The 26,007-nt window shown below is 46.0% G+C and overlaps 1 protein-coding gene across 9 annotated transcripts in view; it reads right to left on the reverse strand.

Annotated features, from left to right (window-relative positions):
* The window catches only part of Dag1 (dystroglycan 1), a 67,046-nt gene extending 48,943 nt beyond the window's left edge, over positions 1 to 18,103 (reverse strand). For 2 of the 9 annotated variants that reach the window (XM_076577018.1, XM_076577020.1), the window contains exons 1-2: positions 17,967 to 18,103; positions 4,637 to 4,693 (exon numbers count right to left, since the gene is read on the reverse strand). The gene's annotated coding sequence lies outside the window, so the exon portion shown is untranslated. The other 7 variants (XM_006978328.4, XM_076577021.1, XM_076577019.1 and 4 more) reach the window with 6 other exon arrangements.
* Positions 18,104 to 26,007: the final 7,904 nt, after the last annotated feature.

Consider the following 26,007-nt stretch of genomic DNA (forward strand, 5'->3'; position numbering starts at 1 on the left):
GCTTTCAAGTTCAAGGCCAGCCTGTATTACAAAGACAGACCCAAGCCGGGCGGTGGTGGCGCACGCCTTTAATCCCAGCACTCGGGAGGCAGAGGCAGGCGGATCTCTGTGAGTTCGAGGCCAGCCTGGGCTACCAAGTGAGTTCCAGGAAAGGCGCAAAGCTACACAGAGAAACCCTGTCTCGGAAAAACCAAAAAAAAAAAAAAAAAAAAAAAAAAAAGACAGACCCTATCCCCCACACACACAAAAAAAGAAAGCACAACAAAATATCCAAGTGCCGAGCCAGAGCCAAAGTATAAGCGTCCTCTTCCAGAACCCTCCACAGCAACACAGCGTGGTGAAACAAGCCTAGCCCCACAACACCCTGTTACTACAGCAGCCCAGACACAGAGGCCACAGAGCGGCGACACTGAAGGAGGGCACAGCCCACAATAGACCCTATTATCCCTGGAACCCCATGACAGGATGGAAGAGGGTAGGCCAGGACATTCCTCCACCCCCACACACCACAGAGGGAAAGGGCACTGGCAGCCTGGGGCACTAGGGGCCTAAACAGGAAGAAAGCCATTTTCTTCTTCAGCTGTTAAGATCAGAGAGAACCCCCTCCTCTTAAAAAAAAATTAGAAAGGTGACCTGAGGTGCAATCAATTAAATCAGGAAAACTAGACAGCCTATAGAGGAGGCCTTTCTACTCAGTAATGCCCAAATAGAAGGAAAAGAATACTAAGGGCTTTGGGAATACAAGTTACCCGGGCAAGCCCTGTCTGTTCAAGAATGACAATGAGACAGAACAATCAACTCCTCTAAAGATTTCCTCCTGTCCCAAGGATTTCAGTCATTTTCTCCTTTTTTTTGAGTCAAAGTATCATGTTGTAACCTAACCCAATCAAACTATGACAGAAATGAGAGCTTCAGATCGGCTGCAGGTCTACACAGACTGGCCTCCTCAGTGTCACAGGTCTACACAGACTGGCCTCCTCAGTGTCACAGGTCTACACGGACTGGCCTACTCAGTGTCACAGGTCTACACGGACTGGCCTACTCAGTGTCGCAGGTCTACACGGACTGGCCTCCTCACTCAGTGCTGCAGGTCTACACAGACTGGCCTACTCAGTGTCGCAGGTCTACAAAGACTGGCCTACTCAGTGTCGCAGGTCTACACAGACTGGCCTACTCAGTGTCGCAGGTCTACAAAGACTGGCCTACTCAGTGTCACAGGTCTACACAGACTGGCCTATTCAGTGCTGCAGGCAGGTCTACACGGACTGGCCTACTCAGTGCTGCAGGTCTACAAGGACTGGCCTCCTCACTCAGTGCTGCAGGTCTACACAGACTGGCCTCCTCAGTGCTGCAGGTCTACACAGACTGGCCTACTCAGTGTCGAAGGTCTACACGGACTGGCCTACTCAGCGTCGCAGGTCTACACGGACTGGCCTCCTCACTCAGTGCTGCATGCAGGTCTATACTGTTTAACCTACTGGCAAAATCTTGTTATCTTCTGCAGGTAAGCAGACGAAACAGCTGGGAGCATTAAACCTAGTGCAGGAAAGGGTGAGACAGCAATCCTACTGTTATCTGTTTGTGACTTTAATGAATTCTATTTTTAGATCTTTAATAAAGAGCTTCTCTTATTCTCTCCTACCAAATTTTCCCATTCAGGCAATTCAATCTTTCCAACCCCGCTCAAAGATCTAAAATTATAAGACACTTACAATCTACTTTATTTTTCCCTATCCAGAACCTAGCCCTGCTCAAGAGGTGCTCAGTAGACTTGACTCTACTATAAAACACAGTATTTAGCAAGGCTACCTGAGCAAGTGGCATATTTGATGCAAAGCTGATATCCCAGCTCCAGGAGGAGAATATACACAGACACAGAATATACACTATCATACATAGTGATGAAAAGGATGTTTTATGTAAATATTCCATAGTAGATTAGTGTCCAAAAAATGATGTCCAAGCTGGGCGGTGGTGGCGCACACCTTTAATCCCAGCACTCGGGAGGCAGAGGCAGGTGGATCTCTGTGAGTTCGAGGCCAGCCTGGGCTACCAAGTGAGTTCCAGGAAAAGGTGCAAAGCTACACAGAGAAACCCTGTCTCGAAAAACCAAAAAAAAAAAAAAAAAAAAAAAAAAAAGATGTCCAAGGTTCTAATTAATATCCAAATTTTAAAAATGCCATTTAGAATTTGATTATTTTCATAAAGGCAGTGGTGGCACATACCTTTAATCCAGCTCTCAAGAGGCAGAGGATAGTGTATCTCTGTAAATTCAAGGCCATTCTGATCTACAGAACTAGTTCCAGGACAGTCAGGGTTACAAAGAGAAACCCTGTCTTGAAAAACAGGGAAATAAATGAATGAATGAATGAATGAATGAATGAATGAATAAATAAATAAATAAATAAATAAATAAATAAATAAATAATAAGAATTTGACTATTTCCTACATTTTTCTTGACAAAATTTTGCTGGAGACCAGGGGTGAAGACTCTTTTGCCTGAAATCCTAGAATCTCAAGATTTACTCTGTTTTTAATAACTTGTATGGGGAGGGATTTGTGTACATAAGTGCACATGCCTTTGAAGGCTAAAGGTATTGGATCCACTGGAACTGGAATTATAAGTGGTTCTCAGCTGTCTGATGTGGGTCCTGGGAATCAAACTGTCTTCTGGAAAATCAGTATAAATTCTTAACTATTGAGTCATTTCTCCAGCCCTTGTAATCCCAGAATTTGGAAGACCAAGGTAAGTTAAGTTACAGGTCGCCTGGGCTGAAGAGAGACTTGGAAGCTAGACCTGGGAACTTACCAAGATCCTGTCTCAAAATATAATTTAAAGAGGCTGGGCAGCCCAGTGGTAAATCGCTTGCCTAGCATGCTCAAGCCCTGGGCTCAATCCCCAGTAATACACGTGCAAACTAGCTGGAGAACCGATGCAGCCTTAGAGAATAATGTGAGTTAATTAAGAGAGGTATTTATGACAACCGATGCAGAACTTCATTTCTACCATAGAAAATTACAATCACTTTCATTGTTTTTTGTTTCTTAATTTTAATTTTTATTTTATGTGCAAGGGTGTTTTGCCTGCATGTATGTCTGTATACCACACGCATTCCTGGTATCTGCGGAGGCCATGTGTTGGATACTCTAGAACTGAAGTTCTGGATAGTTGTGGGCAACTGTGTGAATGATAAAAACCAAACCTGGATGTTCTGAAAGAGCAGCATGTACTCTTAACTGCTGAGCCATTTTTCCAGCACCCCCCACTTTGGAATCTTCTTAAGCAATCCCCTATGTGCCCTTGGGATGCCTGAGGGAGATATATATTACCAAGGATAAAACAGAAGATAACCACAACACTTGCAAAATCAAAGGAGTAATGTCTTCAAACCTCATTATTTTGAAAGCCATACTATGTATACTAACCTAAGAAAAATTAACTTTTTTTGTTTTGTTTTTCAAGACAGGGTTTCTCTGTGTAGCTCTGACTGCCCTAGAACTCATTCTGTAGACCAGACTGGCCTCAAACTCAAGAGACCCACCTGTGTCTGCCTCCTGAGTACTGGGATTAAAGAAAGGCATTCGTAACCACTGCCCAACAAAAATTCTTTAAAAATTTCAGGACTGGGCTGGAGACACGGCTCAGAGGTTAAGAGTACTGGCTGCTCTTCCAGAGGACCAATTCCCAGCAACCACATGGTGGTTCACAACCACCTGTAGTGAGACCTGGTGCCCTCTTCTGGAGTGCAGGGACACATGCAGGCAGAACACTGTATACATAATAAATAAATAAATCTTTTTAAAAAATTTTTTTTTCAGGACCAATGTGATGGTACACTCCTTTAATCCTAAAGTTTGAGAGTTTCAGGCCAGCAAGGTCTATACAGAGTTCTAACCCACCCAGAACTGCCTGAGACCCTGTCTCATAATAAAAAAGAAATTAAAAAAAAAAAAAAAAAATCAATTGTTCCAAAACATATATACCAATCAGTAAAAAGAATTCGGTAAGGGGAGTTTGGTGTAGACGTCCACATTTAGGTACAAAACAACATCAGTAGCAATGAAGAGAAAATGCCAAAAAAGGCAACCAAACTGGGCACTGGCCACTGCTTCTCTGAACATGACACACACACACACACACACACACACACACACACACACACACACACACACACACACCTTTCCAAGTGTTTCACGTGCCCTTGAGCTCTCCTCTAACTCCCCAAGGGCTGTGACTGTCTCAAAAAAGAAAAAAAGAAAGAAAGAAATCTGTGGCAGCACATACCCTTAAAGATGGGGGGAGCATGTGGACTTGTTCTACAAACATTACAAACCCTTGGGCCCTTGGACCAGCCCTGGATAAAGGCCCCTACCAACACTCCTGAAGACCTGAGTTTGATTCCCCAGGGCCCACATGGTGAGAGGAGAGTGCAGCTCAGGGGAAGAGTGCTGCTTGCCAGGCACTTGAGACCCTTGGCTCCACCCCGAGCCACTGAATAAATAAAGGTGCTGTGTGACAGTGCCCTCTCCCCACTGCGGCTGCCTTCAAATGGAAGGAATGGTCAGTCGTGTTGCCAAGAAGCTCACTCTCCTTCCTCTCTCCTCTGCAGAACTTTTTCTTTTCAAGTGTCTTACCTCACCTTCCAGTGCCAGGCAGCTTTGAAAGCTTTATCTTCCTGGAGAGCAGAGGCCCTGCCGGAACAGAAAAGAAGAATACTGGTGAGCACCCAAACTGAAATAGAATTACACCATCCTAACCAACACCGAAGGAGTGGACAATGTCACTTTAGTCTGCTGCCTATCTCACCCATTAGTCACCCTGCTTGTCAGAAGACCACTGTAAGGAAATGAAATGTTTTATGCAGTCCATTCAAGACCAAAACTTACGAAGTTTCAGATAGCAAAGATGTAAAATTAATTCCAACATCTATTTTTTTCTTTGTAGGTGTACAGTGCAGATAGATGTTGGGGGAAGTGCTGTGCTGTGCTGTGTGCATGTGGAGCCAGTCAGCAGCCCTGAGTGCCATTTCTCAGGAGATGCTTGCCTTGTTTTTGGAGACAGGATTTTTCACTCAGACCTGAGGCCTGACAGTTACTCTAGGTTATGGCCAGTGAGCTTCAGGGATCCACCTGTCTCTCCCTTCTGGACATTAGGATTTGTAGAGCCCTTACCACCATAACCAGCTGTTGATGGAGGCCAGGGATCAAACTCGGGCCTCACGCTTATACAGCAAGTACTTGATTAACTGAGCAACCTCCCCAGTCCTTACGCTTTGTTTTGATTTTCTGAAACAGCATCTCATGTTGCCCAGATCACTCTTGAACTCAAATCCTCCTGCCTCCACCTTCCAAGGGCTGAGATTGTAAGTGTGTGGCACCATTCCCAGTTTTGTTTTGTTTTTCTCAGTGACCCCACCCCACTTTGACTTTTTGAGACAAGGTCTTTCTATGTATCCCTGGCTAGCCTGGAATTCTCTATGTAGACCAGGCTGGTCTTGAACACACATAGATCTGCCTGTCTCTGCCTCCCAAGATCGAAGATCCCATGCTCAGCTCTGAGTTTTTTGAAACAGGTTCTCATATAGCCCAGGCTGGCCTCTAACTCAGCTACGTAGCTGAGGCTGGCCTTAAACTTCTAATCCTAATGCCTCCACCTCGCAAGTGTTGGGACAGCAGTGTTCATTTTTCATTTAGGGTTTCTTTTTTCCTGTTTTTTTTTTTTTTTTTTTTTTTTTTTTTTGGTTTTTCGAGACAGGGTTTCTCTGTGTAGCTTTGCGCCTTTCCTGGAGCTCACTTGGTAGCCCAGGCTGGCCTCGAACTCACAGAGATCCGCCTGGCTCTGCCTCCCGAGTGCTGGGATTAAAGGCGTGCGCCACCAACGCCCGGCTCTTTTTTCCTGTTTTTATATTTATTTATGTATATGTTTGTCTGCATGTATGTATATATGTATGTACACTGTATGTGTGCCTGGTGTCAGCAAAGGTCAGAAGGATCAGATCCCCTAGAACTAAAAAGTTATGGATGACTGTGAGCCACCATGTGGTTTCTGGGAGCCTAACTAGGATCTTCTGCAAGAACAGTAAGTGCATGCGCATCTGTGTCTAAGACTCAGGTTGGCATCATCCCTGGTTTATGTAGTCCTGGGGATTGAACCCAGGGCTTTATGCATACCTAGCAATAAGAATTCTCCAAACTGGGCTACATCATCAGCCTCTCTATGATTATTTTAAAAACCATGATTTTAGTGGGAATGATCTTCTGGATACTTGTCTTTTTCTTCTTCCTTTTTTTGGGGAATTGTTTCTGAACAAGGTCTTAGTTGGTAACCTAGGGTAACCTGGAATTTACTAAGTAGCTCAGGTTTGTCTTAAACTTTAGAGCAATTCTACTTTAGCCTTCCCAGTACTGAGGTTACAGGCTTGAGCAGCTACACCTGGCTGAGTTTTGTTTTTGTTTCTTAAGGTTTTGTTTTGTTTTGGTTTGGTTTGGTTTTTCGAGACAGGATTTCTCTGTGTAGCTCTGTAGACCAGGCTGGCCTCGAACTCACAAAGATCCACCTGCCTCAGCCTCCCGGGTGCTAGGATTAAAGGTGTGCACCACCACCACCCGGCTATTTTTATTTTTTATATTTATTTTTATTTATATTTATGTGTATAGGTGTTTTGCTTTGTTATGTGTATGGGTGTTTTACATATATATATAAAACTTGTCTGTTCCCAAGTTTGTAGTACCCATGAAGGCTAGAAGGCGGCAATGGATCCTATGGAACTGGAGTTCTAAATGGTTGTTAGCTGCCATGTGAATGCTAGGAACTGAATCTGGCTTCCCCAGTGCTCTTAACAATTGAGCCATCTTTCTAGTCTCTTCAGTTGAGCTTGGGTTTGCTGCTGTTTGGATAGGGTCTCACTACATAGTCCTAACTGGCCTGAAACTTTCTATGTAAACCATGTTGGCTTAGAATTCTCAGGGATCCACCTACCTCTGCCTCCAAAGTACTAGGATTAAAAGCATGTGCCTACTTCTGGCTCCAGTTGAGCTATTTCTTTAAATAAGGTTTATTTTGTTTTGCTGGTGGTGGCACATGCCTTTAATCCCAGCAGTTAGGAGGCAGAGGCAAGTGGATTTCTGTGAGTTCGAGGCCACCTTCATCTACAAAGCAAGTTCCAGGGCAGCCAGGACAGCCAGAGCTGTTACACAGAGAAACCCTGTCTCTAAAACAAAAAAGGGGAGGGGGTTTACATTTTTGGGAAGGAGATACCACAGTTTATGTGGAGGTCAGAGGACAATTGGTGGGAGTCAGTTTTTTCCTTCCATCATGTGGGTCTTTGGGGATAAACTTAGGTTGTCCAGTTTGACGGCAAGAATCTAACTGCTGAATCATTTCACAGACCTTTTCAGCTATACCTTCTTAGTCTAATTGTTCTTAAAGTATTGATTCTGTCCAAGCTGGAAATGGAGCTGTTTGCTGAGTGCTTACTGAACATGTACGAGCCCCAAGGTTTGATCCCCAGCACTTATGAACTGAGTGTGGCAGTGCACACTGCAATCCTAGCACTTGGGAGATGCAAGCAAGAGGATCAGGAATTGAAGATCACCTTCTGTTATTTAGCAAGTTTGGTCTTCCAACAGTGAGTTTGAGGCCAGCCTGTGATATATGACCCTGACTCATTCATAGATAGATAGACAGACATCCTGAGATACACAACCCTGACTCATTCATAAATAGATAGACAGATAGATAGCCTGGGATACACGATCCCGACTCATTCATTCAGAGAGAGAGAGAGAGAGAGAGAGAGAGAGAGACAGACAGACAGACAGACAGACAGCCTGGGATACACGACCTTGACTCATTCATAGATAGATAGATAGCCTGAGATACACGACCCTGACTCATTTATAGAGATAGATAGATAGATAGATAGATAGATAGATAGATAGATAGATAGATAGATAGATAGACAGACAGACATATATGCATATATATTTGTTTATGTGTATATGTATCTAGGGTAAAAATATAAATCAGTGGTAAGGTATCTGCAAAATAAAGAACTGACTCCACAAAGTTGTCCTCTGGCCTCCATGCATGCCATGACATATGCATGCCCCCACAAATACATCATACACACACACAATTTAAAAACAGACACACGGGGGCTGGGGAGATAGCTAAGGGGTTAAGAGCACTGGCTGCTTTTCCAGAGGACCCAGTTTTAATTCCCAGCACCCAAATTGCAGTTCATAACTGTAACTCCAGTTCCAGGGGAACTGACACCCTCACACACATACATGTAGGCAAAACACCAATGCACATAAAAATAAATCTTTTTAAAAAATATATACACACACACACACGTATGTATACATATGCATAAAAATTTAAGTCAAAATTCCACCATATTAGCACAAGCTTATCATCCTAGCACTAGAAAAGCAAAGGTAGAAAGCCAGGCCTACACAGTGAGTTCCAGACCAGCCAGGAATACAAACAAACAAAAAAACAAATAAAAGAAAATGTGAGTCAGATGAAGTCACTATATTGCTCAAGTTTTGTACAAACTGACTTCACAGAATGACTATCATCATTGCTATCTGTAGTTCCTAAGCCTGGGCCACTGCAGCCCATCCATCTCGCCACCCAAGGCCCAAATCAAAAAAAAAAAAAAAAAAAAAAAGAAAGAAAAAAATTGCTTAGTTATCAAACCCAAGCAACAGAAAATTAGGAAACACTATTCATTAAAGCTAAATTAGGCCCTCTAGCTAGTGCAATTTTGTAAACTACTCTAAATCTCTATTTATAGAAACTGCTATTTGAGCAGTATTAGTAGTGATCAGAGTCAAAGAGATGGACGGTTAGTGGAAGAGTGAGCATGTGACTCTCTGGAGAACTGCTTGCTTTGTTCCACTGGCTACCTGGGGATCTTCACTGGGTGGCTTTGGTTTTGGTGGGACATTGTCTACATTTTGAGACAGTGCCTTACTATGTAGCACAGGCTGCCTCTAATTTCAGTCTCAGCCTGAGAGCTGGAATTACAGTACCATTACACCAACCTAGGAAGACTGCTTGAATACCCTACAGTGACATGACAGCAGGACCATCACCTTACTCCCAGCCCGCAGTGCTGACAATGTAACAGGAGCAAAGAGAGTAAAAGGATCCAATGAGAAAGGCTGAGCTGGGTATAGTGGCACACGCCTCTAATCCCAGGACTAGGGAGGCGGAGGCAGAGGCGGATGGCTCTCTATGAGTTCGAGGCCAACCCAGTCTACAGAACAAGTTCCAGGACAGCCAGGGTTACAAAGTGAGACCATCTCAAAAACACAAACAAACAAACAAACGTCTTAGAGCTGAGTGTGGTGGCGCACACTCAGTAAGCACACTTAGTTCCAGCAGTCAGTCGGGAAGCAGAGGCAGGCGGATCTCTAAGCCTGTATAGAGAAACCCTGTCTCAAAAAGAGAAAAGAAAAAAGGCTTAAAAATGGTGGCAAAGATACAGAAATGTTCTTAAGTGGAAAGAGGTGAAAAGGCGGGGAAATCCTGAACCAACACACAGCACACACTAAGAACAACCTACCTGCATTAACTCCTACTTCAAAGTCCTCTGAGGTTCAATACTCTTTCAAGTCCTCTTGCGCTTCGATGCTCAGACAAGGTCTCTATTTAATCTGACACTCTGGAGGTTTGTAACCCACACACAATCACAATCTTCAAGTACTCAAGTCTAAAAGGCAGATAAGGAAACAAAGTTCTCATAACTGACTTCCTATCTAGGCTAGGCCTTGCTCTTATTTTCTTTCTTTTTTTTTTTTTTTTCAAGACAAGGTTTCTCTGTGTAGCTTTGCACCTTTCCTGGAATTCACTCTGTAGCCGAGGCTGGCCTCGAACTCACAGAGCTCCGCCTGCCTCTGCCTCCCAGTGCTAGGATTAAAGGCCTGGGCCACCACCGCCCAGCTGCTCTTTTTTTTTTTTTTTTTAAAGATTTAATTATTTATTATGTATACAGTGTTCTGTTCGCATGTATCCCTGCAGGCCAGAAGAGGGCACCAGATCTCATTATTGATGGTTGTGAGCCACCATATGGGTGCTGGGAATTGAACTCAGGACCTCTGGAAGAACAGCCAGTGCTCTTAACCTCTGAGCCATCTTTCCAGCCCCCCCCCCCTTATTTTAAATACTTCTCCCCTTTTTTTCTCCTGTAAGGCAGTCTCACTCACCATCTATGTTGCCCAAACTGGCCTGGAATTTCCCAGCCTCCCAGGACAGAAAGTGCTAAGATTACAGGCATGCACCACTATGTCCAGCTAAGTCTTTTTTTGTTTTGTTTTGTTTTGTTTTTTGAGACAGGGTTTCTCTGTGTAGCTTTGGTGCCTGTCCTGGATCTCACTCTGTACCCCAGGCTGGCCTCAAACTCACAGAGATGGCTCTGCCTTCTGAGTGTTGGGATTAAAGGCGTGTGCTACCACTGCCCAGCCTCATTTTTTTTAACCTTTCATAAAGTGGGCCTGTTGCCACTTGCAATTACACTATGTTAACTGAACCCTTCATCAAGAGAGCTGGGCGATGGTTGTACATACCATTAATACCAGCACTGGGGGGTAGAGGCAGGAGGATCTGAGTTCAAGGCCAACCTGTCTACAGATTGAGTTCCAGGACAGCCAGGGTTATACAGAGAAACCCTGTCTCAAAAAAACATTTAAAAAAAATTTTTTTTTTTTGTCTCAAAAACCAAACTGAGGGATGAGAAGCAGCTATATGGTTGGGGATATAGTTCAGTGGTTAAGTCCTTGCCTAGTATCCTTCCAGTTACAAGGATACAAGTGTTCTTTGTGGCCAAAGTGGTAACTCTTGTATTCCAAGTCTCTGCTTGGTCACTGCCTGACCTTCCACTCAACAGGTCCCATACACTTACAAAAGCCCTACCTTGGACCTTGTTTCCCTCTACCTCACTCTTACTACTGACTTGTTCAAGTCCACTGTCTCCCCATAGAACCAAAGCAATGACTAATGCTTCTTTTTTCAAAGGTTTATTTATGTCTATGGATGTTCTGTCTGCATGTACGTCTGCACACCAGAACAGGGAATCAGATTCCATAAGGCTACAGTTACATTTGTGAGCTGCCACATGGGTGCTGGGAATTGAACTTAGGACCTCTGGAAAAACAGCCAATGCTCTTAACTGCTGAGCCATCTCTCCAGCTCTGAATAATAGGATCTCTGAGTTCAAGGCCAGCCTGGTCTACAGATGAGTCCGGAGAAAACCAGGGCTACACAGAGAAACCCTGTATCAAAAAAACCAAACAAACAAAAAAGCTGGGTGGTGATGGTGCATACCTTTAATCCCAGTACCTGGGAGGCAGAGGCAGGTGGATCTCAGGATTGTTACACAGAGAAACCCTGTCTAGAAAAAAAAAAAAGCAGAAATTGATCACATCACAGCTGTACTCCAAGACCTTCAGGGCTCCCAGCTCCTCTAAGCTCCTCTATGCAGCAATCTGCTCCAACCTAACCTTCCAGAACCCTTGTGAGTGTCCAGTCTTTTGCCTGCACTTGTATTTCTCCTACCACAGATACTGACCTTCCTACTACTGCTCTCACCAAACTAACACTTCTTTTTTCTTTTCCTGTTTTTTTTTTTTTTTTTTTTTGGTTTTTCAAGACAGGGTTTCTCTGTGTAGCTTTGCTCCTTTCTTGGATCTCGCTCTGTAGACCAGGCCGGCCTCGATCTCACAAAGATCCACCTGACTCTGCCTCCTCAGTGCTGGGATTAAAAGTATGCACTACCACCACCAGGAAAACTAACACTTCTTGAAAGTTCAGCTGAAGTTTGTTCTCCAACCAGGTCCTAGGGTGCTGTGGGATGTTCAGTATGCTGTGAATGTGTTGCTCTGATTGGTTGACAAATAAAACGCTAATTGGCCAGTAGCCAGGCAGGAAGTATAGGTGAGATAAACAGACGAGAATTCTGGGAAGTGGAAGGCTGAGTCTGTAGACATCAGCCCGCCACCCATGGATCATGTAAAGCACACAGGTAAAGTCATGGAACATGCGGCAACATATAGATTAACAGAAATGGGCTGAGTTTAAATGTAAGAGCTAGTCAGTGGTAAGCCTGAGCTAATGGCTGAGCAGTTTTAATTAATATAAGCCTCTGTATATTTACTTGGGTCTGAGTGGCTGTGGACTGGGCAGGACACAGGAAAATTTCAGCTACACTAGGGCCTAAGCCCTTAGCTTATTTCAACATGGTGACAGAACAACTAGCATAGGGCTTGAAAAGCTGTGTTTGTTTGTTTGTTGTTGTTGTTGTTGTTTAAGGCAGGGTCTCACTGTGTAGCTGTGGCTAACCTGGAACTCTCTGTGTAGAGCAGGCTCTGAAATTAAAGGCATGCACTACCACACCCAGCCGAGATTTTTAAATATGTACCTGTGTCTGCACATGCACAGAGGTACCTACAGAAGCTAGGAAGCTGCGACTCCCTAGAGCTGGAGTTACAGACAATTGGGAGCCACTCCACATGGGTGCTGGAAACTGAACTTAGGTCCTTCACAAGAATGGCAAGTGCTTTTTTAAGTTATTTTTATTTTATGTGTATAGGTATTTTGCCTGAATATACCATGTGTATGCCTAGTGTCCAAAAAGGCCAGAAAGGGACATTGGATCCTGTCTGTAACACCAGTTCCAGGGTTGTGAGCTACCATATGGGTGCTAGAAATGAAATCAGGGTCCTCTGAAGAACAATAGGAGCCCTTAACCACTAAACCATCTTTTTAGCTTCCCCCAACAAGATTTTATTTCTGTGGGCCAAACATGGTGGCAAATACCTTTAATCCCAGCATGGGGGGAGGGACAGAGACAGGCAGATCTCTGAGTTTGAGACCAGATTGTTTTACATAGTAAGCTCCAGGCCAACAAAGGATACATAGTGAGACACTGTCTCAATCACCTCAAAAAAAATTTTTTTATTTCTACTGTGTATGCCTATAATCTCAAGCATTTTTAGAGATGGAGACAGGAAGAACAAGAGTTCAAAGCCTTGGGCTATACAGTAATTCAAGGGTAACCTGGGCTACACTGAGACCTTATCTCAACTAAGTCCTGGATTCTGAGAACGGCCCATGACATGTTTCTCAAGTTCCATGTGAGGCCCTATCACTTCTATTATCACTCTGTCCTACATCCAGACCACGAGACATCCCAGCTAAGTAGTCACCAGAGAAGACTCAACTGAGCACCCTCTATCAGTGTAATAAAACAAATGCAGATGGAGTCAAACATTCAGCCTGGGTTTAAATCTTGATTCTAACCAAGTATGGCAGTGCATACCAGTTAATAACATCATCTGGGAGGCTGAGGCAGGAGGATCAGAGATTTGAGGCAAGCCTGGGCTAGATAGCAAGACTCTCAGAAAGAATGATGATACAGAGCCAACAAGATCGCTCCCCAGGTGAAGATGTTTGCCGCCGAGCCTGACGGGGACCTACATGGTGGGAAGAAAGAACAACTCCCACAAGTTTTCTTTTAACCTTCCCAAACACGCACACATGCACTCACAAAATAAATACAACTAAAAGTGTTTCATGCTGGGCGTGATGGCACACTTCTTTAATCCCAGCACTCAGAAGGCTGAGGCAGGAGGCATGTCACAAGTTCAATGTTATCCTGATACAAAGAGTTCTAGACCAGCCTGGGCTATGTAGGGATTTCAATGCACCAAAAACAAAAACCAACTGAGGATCTAACTATTATAAAACCCAGCAGTTGTATTCTGGGCATTTAGCTCAGAAAAATAAACAAAGATCTCTGTATGCAAATTTTTATTTATAATAACCCAAAACTAGAAAAAAGTACAAGGGTCCTCAAATTGGCTGTATACCTGAGGGTGGCCTTGAACATCTGGTCATACCACTTGTACTTCCAGAGTGCTGGGATTGGAGGCATGACTCCAGATTCAGATGTTCTTGAAATTAAAAAATTATAGAATGAGTCGGGCATTGTGGAGCATACCTTTGAATCAGTACTGGGAAGCAGAGACAAGTGGATCTCCATGAGTAAGGCCTGCCTAGTCTAATAGAGAGTTCCAGAACAGCCAGGACTGTTGCACTGATAAACTCTGCCACAAAAACCACAAAAATAAATAAATAAATAAATAAATAAATAAATAGAAAAGAAAAGAAAAAAAAAGGATCATCCAGACTTGGTGGTGTACACCTGTGGTACTAGCATTCACAAGGTGAAAGCAAGAGAATCAGAAGTTTGAGGCCATCTTCAGCTACACAGGGAGTTTGAGGCCAGCCTAAACTACAGGAAACTTTCTCTCAAAAGAATAAAAAAAAAAAAAAAAACCTCAGCAGTTAAGAACATTTGTTGCTCTTCCAAAGGACCTGAGTTCAGATCCCAGCACCCACATGGGAGCTGTGAACTGTCTGTAAATCCATCTCCTGAGGATCCAACACCTCTTTTTCAGGCATCCATACCCACAAGCCATACACACAGACACACATGCATACACAAAAATAAAAATAAGTAAATAGAGAAAGCAAAACAAAAAATCCTATGTACGTGATAAGGCGTGGAGTGTGACCTGTTCTTTCTTCTGTGAGTCAATTTCCTCAACTAGCAAAGATTTCAGGGAGCTGGAGTGATGGCTCTGTGGATTAGAATGTGTGCTCCAAGTAAGAACTCCAGAAATAACAGTATTGGGGGGAGGGGCAGACAGGCAGATCCCAGAACTAACCAGCCAGCTACTGCTAGTTTAGGTGAAATACAAGCCTCAAGTTTAGTGAGAGACCGTGGAGCATAATTGAGAAAACCATTCTCCTCTGGCTTCCATATGTATGAGTGCACTCACATAATACACACAAAGCAAAATGCAAGGCCCTCAAATGCAAAAGGTATCAGTCCATCTCATCAGTCAGTGGCCCAGGAAGCAGGAGAAACTATCTACATCTGCAGGTAAAAGACTGAGTACAGCCGGGTGGTGCACACCTTTAGTCCCAGCACTGGGGGGGGGGGGGGGGGGTGTAGTCAGAGCCAGGGGGATCTCTGTGAGTTCCAGGCCAGCGGGGTCTACAGAACGAGAGATCCAGGACAAGCACCAAAACTACACAGAGAAACCCTGTCTTGAAACACTCCCCCCCTCCCCAAAAAAAAGAACATGCTAGGCATGATAGTGGATCCTTTACTCCCAGCACTAAGGAAGCAGAGGCAGGAGGTCTCTGAGTTCAAGGTCAGCCTGGTTACAGAATTCCAAGACAACCAGGGCTAACACAGTTAGTCCCTGTCTCGGAGGGAAAAAAAAAAAAGGAAATATAATGTTCCATGTTCAAGTAGGAGATAAGGGAGGTATGTTTAGCTGGAAACAGGGTCTTACAACATAGTCCAGGCTGCCCTATAACTCCGAATCTTAGGGTTTTCTCTTTGTCTCAGACTCCTTGAATCCTAGGATTTACAGCTACCACACTCCACCAAGCTAGAAGTTTTTTAACAATCAAATGCTAGATCTCTCCTTTCCAATCAAAGTAAACTCCCTCTAATTCCTCCAAACCCCATCATTCTTAATACCTAACAGACCAGCAAATCAGTCAGTCACCCATTCAGCAGTCAAGAGTTTTAAAGGTAAGTAAGCATGGTGGCTCAGGCCTTGTCCCTGAACTTAGGAGGTAGAGGCAGAAGGCTCACTAGTTCAATGTTAACTAACCTCACTACATAATGGGTTTAAACCACCTTGAGCTTCAGAAGACCCTGTCTCAACAACAAAAGGTTTGGAGGTTTGTTTTGAGGATTCAAACTTAAGGCGCCACCCATAATATGCAAAATCTCTACAACTGAGCCATACCCCCATCTCCAAAAAAGGTGGCTTTAGACCCTTGGTCATACTTAGACTTCTGGCCTGCACATTCCTGAACTCAGGCTCCCTCCCCCATAGGCTAGCCACTCCGTGGGTACTACCTTTCCAGTCTCCCCTCAAAGGCTCTTCCTCCCTCTTCTCGGGTGGCTGACCAGAGGTCCTGACATCTCTCTCGGCCACTCCCTAAGTGCCACCAACATATCTTTCTAAACACAGGTCTGGATTATGCCACTCAAATGATTAAAAGCATTCCCAGGCTCCTGTACCCTCTAAAGTTGGACTCCTATGTGCAAAGACTGCCCAGAGCTCCCACCTGTCTAGCTGGAAGACTCCCAGGTACTATTTTAGACACTCGTGTACATGTATAGTTCCGGGTGTACAAGCCTTTATGTCCCCCAGATAATTCTTGCTGACCCTGAAGGCAACAGCTCGGGAATTCTCTCTTCAGGCTATCATGTAAGCACATTCTGTAGGTAGCAGCTACTAGTCATAGGTTCTGATTCTCCTTCACGAAATCCCAAAGTAAGTTCTTAAAGGTAAAACAAGATGCATTACATGGCTCTCCAAGGCCTACCCAGAAGTTGTCAGGTAGTAAAGCAAAACATTTGCTAAATGAATGCATTTTGCCAAATCAGTTTTTGTTTTGTTTTTTAAGAACAGTGAGGACTTGTCCCGCCGACACTGTCAACAGAGGCAAATTTCACGTTCCCACTGGGTGCTCGTCTGCACAGTGCTACTCACTCGCACCTTCTTCACACAGGATCCCACAGGCCTTGCCACTAACTCCCTAGTGAAACCTCATTTCTTCACCAGCCCCTATGTCCTGTAAGCATGCAGGCTATGCTATGTCCCTGACTTCAAGGCAAAAAGAGTTTGAATTCTTCATATTCAAACCATCGATTTGTACTCCTCCACAGCCCCTTACTGTGGAATTCTTTTTCAGAACTGAAACATTCTAAAAGTATGTTTCTGACCACTAAGCACAATATAAGCTGATATAATTGCAACACCCCATCTCCATCACTCTGCAAAACATCTGGAAGCACACCCAAACTCTATCCGGAGTTATGTCCTATAAACATCACCCTCACTTCACGAGTCTGCCTTCCACGCCAGGAACAACTTCTACTCGCTTATTTCGGGAAACAGCAGGCTGGACTCTTAAGTTAGACCTCCAGGCTATAAAGGTACTGCCCCAGACGAGGTGGACCAGTCAAAAACTTCGTCTTCCACCATGAAAACTAATCCTGATGTAATTCAACTTAACAAAAGCTCCTCAAATTGTAGAGATTAAAAGATGTATTTTTAATTGCCCGTTGAGTTTGTCAATAAATGAACTTGGAATTATGGCAAAAGGACTCCTGAGTCGACACGGTGTTTCCTCTGGGAGCATTTTCCAAATATGCTCGCAAATGAACCTGGTCTTCCAAATACCCACTGCAAAGGTAGTCAAGGAGGCTTCCAAAGAGGCGCAACTGAGGGGGAGGAAAGAACCCAAAGACGCGGAGCAGCTCAAAGCAAGAGGCGGGGGCGGCGCCCTTCCCAGCCTCTGGCAGGAGCCCCACAGCCGAGATGCCGCCTAACTGGGCCGCGACCCCCCCCCCCCTGGAAATCCGGAGGCAGCCCGCAGGCCGCACACACCCGCGGCCGATGCGCAGGCCCCGCGTTCCCGGGAGCGCGGGCCGGGGCTGAGGCCTGGCCCGTCGCCGCGGCGCGCAGCTCCGGCCTCGCCGCCCAACGCTTCGAGCCTTCATCCACCGGACAGAGAGCCGAGGGGCGGCTCCGCCCGGGCGGCGGCGGCGCCGCCTCCTCACCCGCAAGGACGTCCGTGGCCGTGTCCCCGCCCCGGGCCGAAAGGGAGCAGCAGCAGGTGTTCCGCGGAAGGCTCGGCTGGAGGCAGCGGGGATCACGGCCCCAGCAGGCAAGCACACGGTGGCGGAGCCGGGCGGCGCACTCACCCGGCGCCACGGGCAGGCCGCGGCAGGTGTCCGCTCCTCCGGGCCCAGGGACACCACTGCCGCTCCCCGGGGACTCCGCGCGAAGCTGCCGCCGCTGCCGCCCCCGAGCCCCAGGAGCGCGAGCGCCGCGCCGCAGCCTCCGCGCGATCACGTACCGAGCGGTGAGAGGGCGCCGAGCGCGAGGGCGGGGCGCGCGGCCGGAGCCTAGCAACCGCCTGACACGCGAGTGCCGCAGCCAATCCCGCGGCCGGCCCCGAGCGGCGCCGACTGGCCTTCAGCGCGCGGCCCGCTTCTGCCTGCGTCGCTCACCCCGCAGCGCGCCGCACCCGCGCACAGGCCCCGCCCCGTCCCGCACCTCTCTGCCCATTGGCCCGTCACGCCCCCGCCCCCCGAGGGCCACGCCCCCAAGTCGAGGCCCCGCCCCCGAAGTCGCGAGTGGGTCCCGGGACACGCCTTAGCCGGTCGGGGTGGCTGGAAGCCCTTGGTAGTTGGTGTGGGGGAGGGGCACCTCTCCCAACTTCTAAAGAATAAACCGAGGTATGGACAGGCCGGCGAACCGGTCCGGCCACAGCAGGCCACCAGTCAACTGCCCCCTAATTTTCTTCGAGCAAAAAGCAAGAGGGATCTAAACCATTCAAACACTCAGGAAGCGCCCTCCGAACTGCAAAGGAAGAGGCCTTGTTAACCTACCCTTCACATGAATGGAGAAACTAGGGCCAGATCCGGGTGGGTGGGCAGGAAGGTAACCCATTTTTTAGTGCTTGGCATACAACAGGCCTCCCCTCCCCCTCCTTGGAAAGCTAAAATCCAATGCCTCCTCTGGCGCTCAAAATAGCTCTGACCCGCTAGCACAGGTCACTCACCCCGGTGGCCCACATTCTTTAGATGGGTGGTTACTGCTAGAGTCTGGCCTCCCTTTATGGAGGGTCCTAAAGTAACTCTTAACTCTCCTGGGGCTTCCCAGAGGTCCCAAACGCCAGAGACTGGAAACTTGACCAAGTTACTAAATCCGACAGTGTGTGATGGCTGTGGAAATGGAAAGTGTGGTGGACTCTGCACCCGTCCTAACTCCACACTGCTAGAATGAATCCGTTCCTCCCTGGCCTATGGCCAGGCTGGAGTTTCAGACACACGCCGTTATCAGCAAGCACATTCTGAATACAGACCCGGCGGCTACTTTGCCTGGGATTCCTGCCTAAATGCCAAGCAGTTCTCTTCAGAAGTGTCTAGGAGAAACAATTTTCAGAAAAAACAGGAAGGAATGTGCTACCTCAAATACCTGCTTGCAATTAAGTGACAGGTCATAGAGGCTAGAAAAGAAAAAGGAACTAAAACCCAGGAGCGTGACCTCAAATCATCCCGTAGATATTAAGCTGAAGAGTTAAGGGCTTCTCAAATTCTGGCTCTAAGACTGTACTATTTTAAAAAGGCTAAGAACGAGCTGGTCATGGGGGTTCATATCTGTAATCTCAGCAGTCAGAAAGCTGAGGCGTGAGGATTGCTGCAAATTTAAAGCCACTCAAGGGTTGCATAACCAGTTTCCAGGCCAACTTGGGCTACAGAGTAATACCTTGTCTCTAAAACTAATCAAGGGGCTGAAAGATGGACTTAGACAGTTGAGTCGTTTGCCACAAAGCCTGGTGACCTAAGTCTGATCCCTAGGACTCACACGGTGGAAGGAAAGAACCAATTGCTGCAAGCCGTCCTCTGACTCCAAGCACATAAATACCACACGATAAATAAATAAGACCTAAAAATCGGGAGGGGGGGTGGAGTATGCCTTTAATCCCAGCACTTGGGACACAGATGCAGACACAGGCTGATCTCTGGGTTCCAGGACAGCCTGGTCTACAGAGTGAGTTCCAGGACTATGCAGAGAAACCCTGTCTTGAAAAACAAAAAATAAATAAGATGTAATTTTAAAACAAAACAGCAGTGTATAAAGCCCCGAGGATACCTCTGGGGGTACTGCTGTTTGCATAGAAACCAAAGCAACTCTTCCAACCTTACTGAACACACATGGATTCCAAGTAAAAATTCTTCCTTTTTTTCCATTGCTTTTACAAATGACCGCAGAGCCTCATTCGGGTTTCCAGGGTCCCAGTGTTCTGTGCCCAAGCAAACCTGGCACTATGGTCAAGGGATGTGCTCTACCTGACTAGAAAGTACCGAAGGGTGAGGTACATTCCTTCCTGGTCCTAGAAACAAGATGAGTGTTTGACTAAAGTCCTCACAACCAAATCCTTCCAATCCCTACCTCCCAAAGTTTGGCACTCACTGGAATGCTAGAGTCCCAAGGTAGCCCTCTCCCAAAGTCTCTTACGCTTGGCACATCCCACCTGTATTTCCCCCCAGCCCAGAGCAGCCTGATACTTAGGGCATCATTGCTATCTTTCTCCATTTTTGTTTGAAGGTGAGGTTTCTTCCAAAGCCCCCTGTTGTCTTAGGACCTAAAAAACAAGAATCCTGTTCCGGTTGAAGGTAACTCTATCCTTTTGGGCCCTTAAGGGCCATCACTAGCGCTCACACGAAAGTAAAGATGAACAGTTCTTTTCATGGTCTTCTATGTTTGTTGGGGCTATAAAATTAGGTTTTAGTTACTTCCCTTTGTTCTGATAGTTAAAGCATTTCTCCCACTTAGGAGCTGCACAACCCCTTCACCAGCTCAGCACAAGGGCCCTAGTCACTCAATCTTGAAACTCCTCTATGGAGGACCAAACCAAACCAGGTAATATGGTTGCTCCCAGCCTGTAGGAAAGTACAGCCAAGAGTTAGGCCCAGGGCACACCCAGAAACAGTTCAAAGAGCCGTGTTGTATGTGCCTGAAGATGAGATTAAGAGACTAAGACCGAGGCTCTTCACACCTGATAATCTGCAGCAGCATCCCTAAACCCTTAGCCACTCCCTATTCCTCCCACCTAAGAGTTAGCCCTAGCCTAAGGCTCCAGGAAGAGGAATACAGCTGTGCAAGATTTGTTTCTTCCAATTAAATGTGAGCCCTTGACGATTTGCTCGGCCTAACATTGCAACCATCACCTAATAGCTATATAGCTATATATAGTAGGGATTCAGTTTTGAAGTATAACTAGCAAGAGTCTGTGTCAAAAGTAAAATAAAATAAAGGCAGGAAGATGAGAAGTTAAAAATTTAACATTGGGTGCTGGAGAGATGGCTCAGCAGTTAGGAACACTGGCTGCTCTTCCAGAGGTCCCACATGGCAGCTCACTGCTGTCTGTAACTCCTGCTCCAGGGGATCCAACACCCTCAGACAGACATGCATTCAGGCAAAACACCAATGTACATAAAATACAAATAATTTTTTTTAAATCCAACATTGCTACATAGCAAGTTTGAGGTCAGCCTAGGTTACATGAAACTATGTCTTTAAAAAAAAAAAAAAAAAAAAAAAAAGTAAAGCCGGGCGTTGGTGGCGCACGCCTTTAATCCCAGCACTCGGGAGGCAGAGCCAGGCGGATCTCTGTGAGTTCGAGGCCAACCTGGGCTACCAAGTGAGCTCCAGGAAAGGCGCAAAGCTACACAGAGAAACCCTGTCACGAAAAACCACAAAAAAAAAAAAAAAAAAAAAAAAAAAAAAAAAAAAAAAAAAAAAAAAAGTAAAAGCTCAATTTCTGTTTGGAAGGAAGAAATTGAGTTGTGCCCGCCTGCCTTACCTCCTGGTTGGCAGTCAGCCCCAAGATCTAAGCCATGTGTTAGGTCTGTACAAGTCAGATGTCCTGTGTTTGCTTGGGACTGATAGGATTTATTAAAGCTAAGACCTTGGTTCTAGCTAGACCAAATCCAGTAAACATCTCCATGGAACAAATACGCATTCCTCTAATTTGAGGATCCCAAGGCTTTTTATTCTGCCATGTTCCTGAGGCACCAAGGGCCAATGCCTATCCTCAGACTCTTCCTATGAGAAAGCAGCTCCTGGGGCTGATTTTTCCTCCAGTCCAGGGGCCAGGACTGACCAAGGATAGACTAGTGAGTGACTCAGATGCCAGGCCTGCAAGAGTGCCTGGAACAGTGGGCTGGCAAAGCCATCCAGCCAAGTCAGAGCAAGGGAAGGGTCCCTTTTGTTTGCACTGAACAGAAGGCAAATTTTCCTGCCGCCTTGGCAGAAAGTGCGGGCTGATAAGTTTATCAAAGGAGGGAAACTGCCAGTAAGCAGGTTTTGGAGTCACCACCAGATTGCTCAGCGGCCAGTTCTTTCTTCTCTTGTGAGACACTGCATTTCCACTGGTCCCTTTCCTTTCCTTTTCCTTTTCTTCCTCTTTCTTTTCTGGGGCTCTATAGCCCAGGCTACCCTGAAACCCATATGTAGCCCAAACTGTCTTTGAAAAGTGCCTCTCAGCCTGCCCAGTGCTGAGATTAGAGGTATGAGTCACCACGCTGGATCACCAGGCTTTTTTTTTTTTTTTTAATTTACTTATTTTTACTTATATGTATGACATTTTGCCTGCATGTATGTTTGTGTGCCGTGGGAGTTTGTGCACCAAGGCAGCTGAAGTTACAGATGATCGATCATTAATTGCCTGTGTGGGCCCTGGGAATGGAACTTGGGTCCTCTGGAAGAGCAGCCAGTACTCTTAACTGCTGAGCCATCTCTCCAGCCCCAGCTACAGCCAAGGGGTGGCACAAACCTTCTACCAATCAGCTGAGCCATAGCAGCCATAGCAGCCATACCTGGCCTCCCTAGGAACGTAAGGTTCTCATAGGGCAGGAACACCACAGCAAGGGTAAATATGGACTGAATAAATAAAAGCCATTATTCCCCCAGTGGACACACTGTCCGCAGCCTCTCCTTCTTTACACTACTCTCTACTGGCTAAAGGACAAGGCCGTTCCCTCAAGGTCAACTTGGGTGGCTGTTACCAAAATACTGACCCTGTGTCCTTGAGCATTAGACTAAACACCAGATTAGGTCTAGACTTAGCCAAATGAACTAGACTCACCCAGATGCTCCTAAAGACAGAAACTCTCCTCCTCTTGCTCTCAGAGCTGGCCTGAGACCTGGGCCTGTTTCTTTCATTAGCCTGGACACCCCTCTGGGAACATCAGTATCAGAGATACTGATGAACTGTGCAACGTTACTGGTTCTGATACGCTATTCTGGCTGGTCTGTATGCCCTTGGAACACTGAAAAATGTGGGCCTCATGTAAACAGACTGCTTTTCCTCTAGGCTGTGTGCTGACAGGGACGGGAGGGATGGGGGATCTTCCGGCCATCTCACCTCTCTAGTCTGGGGAATCTCCAGCATTTATGAGTCGAATGAGGCCTCCTTCAGACATCTGTTTTTGTGTGATCGTTCCTGCCCATAAATCCCCACCCCACTCCCAATATAGGGTCTATGTTACCTGCCTGGGCTAGAATCCCTGAGCTCTCTTAGGACTACAGCCACATGTTCCCTTCAGCCATCTGTGTGTCTATTTTACTGTATGTTGTGATACATGTATGAGTTATGTGGGTATGTGTATATGTACATGCATATGAACACACTGATAAGGTCAGAGGTTGATAACATTACCAGGTGTCTTTTTAAAATCACTCTCCTCCACATTTTGTTTTGTTGGTTTTTTGTTTTGTTTTTAACTGTGTGTGTGTGTGTGTGTGTGTGTGTGTGTGTGTGTGTGTGTGTATTTGCCTACATTTATGTCTGCACTGTGTGCATGCCTGGTACCCAAAGAAGCCAGAAGCGGGTGTTGGATCTCCTGGAAATGAAGTTACAGATAGTTGTGAGACACCATGTGGGTGCTGGCAGTCCAATCCAGGTCCTCTGGAAAAGTAGCAGGGCCCCTAACCACTGAGCCATCTTTCCAACCCCTGTTCTTATTATTTCCAATTATGGGAGGTAATGTGCACAACTGTAGGTACCCAGGGTCCCCTCTATGGCTGGAGTTCTTCTGGATATGGGTGTCAGGAACTGAACTTGGCCCTCTGCAAGAGCAGTATTCTCTGTTTAACCACTGAGCCATCTTTCCATCCCCACAGCCTCACCACTTCAGTACCCAGCCCCCCCCCCCTCCCCGCCATGGAGCCAGAGGAGACAGGGTTTCTCTGTGTTGCCTTGGCTGTCCTGGAACTCACTCTATAGACCAGGCTGGCTTTGAACTCACAGAGATCCACTTGCCTCTGCTGGATCAAAGGCTTTTTTGAAGTGAGCTAATAAAGAGACAAGAAAGCTGAGTGGCAGAAGGGTTGTGAGATTGAAGCCAGATTCAATCTGCACAAGGAGGAGACGGATGGAATTTGAGACTAGCTTGGGTGACACAGTAAATTCCACGTTAGTGCTACATAACAATATCCTACCTTAGGAAAAGTGGAGAGGAAAAAAAAAAAAAAAGCCAGATATAATCCCAGTATGAGAGGTGAAGGCAGGAAGATCAGGAGTTCAAGACCAGCAGCCTCAACTACACATCAAGCTTGAGGCCAGCTTGGGTTACACAAGACTGTGGAAATAAAAGAGCAGAAAAAGAATGAAAACCACAAAACCAATGAACGCTGTCTCCAGTACTGTTGTGGGAGGGGTGGATTTTAACTCATCGTGAGTCTTCCAGCGTATCCATGGAAGGACACATTGTGTAAGTCACTTGCCCTGAGCCTTTTGGCCACCTCATCATCAAGTGACGGCATGTGTGGCCTGTGACCCTATCTGATTACTGGAAGTAACAGAAGACCATGTATGTGAATGAGTCAAAGGCCTGGGCCAGGGCCAGGATGAAACATTGATTCAGGTACCTTTCTTTTTTCTTTTTGTTTTTTGTTTTGTTTGTTTGTTTTTTGTTTTGTTTTGTTGAGACAGAGTTTCTCTGTGTAGCCCTGGCTATCCTAGAACTTACTCTGTAGACCAGGTTGGCCTCGAACTCAGAGATCTGCCTGCCTCTACCTCTTGAGTGCTGGGATTAAGGGAGTGGAGTGTGCCACCACCATGGGGCTTGTTTAATTTTTTAAATCAAAATATAATTGCATAATTTTGTCCTTTCCCTTTGCTCCTTCCAACTCTTCCTTTGTTTCCAGCTCCCTCTCCAATCCCTGGCCTCTTTTTTCTTTAAATGTTTTTTTTGTTTGTTTGTTTTGTTATTTGGTTTTTCGAGACAGGGTTTCTCTGTGTAGCTTTGTGCCTTTCCTGGATCTCACTCTGTAGACCAGGCTGGCCTCAAACTCACAGAGATCCGCCTGCCTCTGCCTCCCGAGTGCTGGGATTGAAGTCGTGCGCTGCCGCCGCCACCACCACCCAGCTCTTTAAATGTTTTTATGACACACGTGTATAAATGCATAAATATGTAAATGCAACCTGTTGAGTTTGCTTAGCATTGCTTATATGCATATGATTGCAGGATAGACCACTTGATATTGAATAGCCAGTTAGAAGGCTCATCCCTTGAGACAACTAATTCTCTCCCTTTCTTAGCAGTCTTCAGCAGCCTGTAGTTTTGTCTAGAGTTGGGAAGGCATCTGCTGGAAGGCAGAGCGTGTGGAAAGTGAAAGAGAACACCGTGGAATTTTCTAGGGGAAGAGTAGAACAAAATAGGGAATGATCACAGCCACGGGGAGGTCTAAGGTCATTTAGAAACCACTAAGTGAGCCGGGTGGTGGTGGCGCACGCCTGTAAAAAAAAGAAACCACTAAGTGGAGCCAGGCAGTGATGGTTGCACGACTTTAATCCCAGCATTCGGGAGGCAGAGGCAGGTGGATCTCTGTGAGTTAGAGGCCAGCCTGGTCTACAGAGTGAGTTCCATGACAGCCAAGGCTGTTACACAGAGAAACCCTGCCTAGAAAAAAACAAAACAAAACAAAGCAAAAAATCAATCAATCATTAATTAATTCCAGTCGGGTCCAGAACGATAGCTGGGCAGGTAAGGGCACTTGCCACCAAACTAGGCAACCTGACTTTAATCCTAGGGACCTACATGGCAAAAAGCAGAAGGCTCTAGAAAGTTGTCTTCTGGTCTACACACAAACACACACACACACACACACACACACACACACACACACACACACACACACACCAAATAAATAAATAAATATTTAGATAAATAAGTAAATGAAATGGAAAGAAATCACTCAGGTCCTAGCAGTAAAAGCAGCAGTGAAAAATGGAGCCAGAACAGTTGTTGGGAAAAGAAACTCCGAGGTGCCCTTTAACCAGGCTGAGGTTTGCCAGATGGATGGCAGGATCTCCGAGCAAGGGG

This window comes from Peromyscus maniculatus, chromosome 7, assembly GCF_049852395.1.
Source record: "Peromyscus maniculatus bairdii isolate BWxNUB_F1_BW_parent chromosome 7, HU_Pman_BW_mat_3.1, whole genome shotgun sequence".
NCBI lineage: Eukaryota > Metazoa > Chordata > Mammalia > Rodentia > Cricetidae > Peromyscus > Peromyscus maniculatus.